The following is a 1,120-nucleotide window of genomic DNA, read 5'->3' as shown; positions in this document are numbered from 1 at the left end:
TCCTAATCCTAATCCTAATCCTAATTCAAATCCTAATCCTAATCCTCATCCTCGTCCTCAACCTTATTTTCATCCGCATCCTCATCCTGATTCTCATCCTCATCCTCATCCTCATCCTCATCCTAATACAAATCCTAATCCTAATCCTTTTCGTAATCCTAACCCTAATCCTAATCGTAATCCTAATCCTAACACTAATCCTAACCCTAATTCTAATCCTAATCCTAATCCTAACCCTAATCCTAATCCTAGTCCTGATCCTGATCCTGATCTTAATCCTAATACTAATCCTAATCCTAATCCTAATCCTAATCCTAATCCTCATCCTAATCTTAATCCTAATCCTACTCATCCTCATCCTCATCCTCATCCTCATCCTCATCCTCATCCTCATCCTCATCCTCATCCTCATCCACATCCTCATGCCCATCCTCATCTTCATCCTCATCCTCATCCCCATCCTAACCCTAATCCTAATCCTAATCGTAATCATACTCCTAATCCTCATCCTAACCCTAATCCTTGTTCTAATCCTCATCCTCATCATCATCCTCACCCTCACCCTCATCCTCATCCTCATCCTCATCCTCATCCTCATCCCCAACCTCATCCCCTTCCTAATCCTAATCCTAATCCTAACCCTAATCCTAATCCCAACCCTAATCCTAATCCTAATCCTAATCCTAATCCTAATAATAATCCTAATCCTAATCCTAATCCTATGCCTAATCCTAATCCTCATCCTCATCCGCGTCCTCTTCCTCATCCACATCCTCATCCTCATCCTCATCCTCATCCACATCCTCGTCCTCATCCTCATCCTAATCCTAATCCTAATCTTAATCCTAACCCTATTCCTATTCCTAATCCAAATCCTAATCCTAATCCAAACCCTCATCCTCATCCACATCCTCATACCCATCCTCATCTTCATCCCCGTCCTAATAACAATCCCAATCTTAAGCCTAATCCTAATACTAATCATAATCCTAATCCTCATCCTAACCCCACTCTTATTCCTAATCCCAATACTAATCCTAATCGTAATCATCATCCTCATCCTCATCCTCATCCTCATCCTAATCCTAATCCTAATCCAAATCCTATTCCTCATTCTAAT

This window comes from Lupinus angustifolius, unplaced genomic scaffold, assembly GCF_001865875.1.
Source record: "Lupinus angustifolius cultivar Tanjil unplaced genomic scaffold, LupAngTanjil_v1.0 Scaffold_289, whole genome shotgun sequence".
Taxonomy (NCBI): Eukaryota; Viridiplantae; Streptophyta; class Magnoliopsida; order Fabales; family Fabaceae; genus Lupinus; species Lupinus angustifolius.
This window is presented reverse-complemented; position numbering follows the sequence as displayed.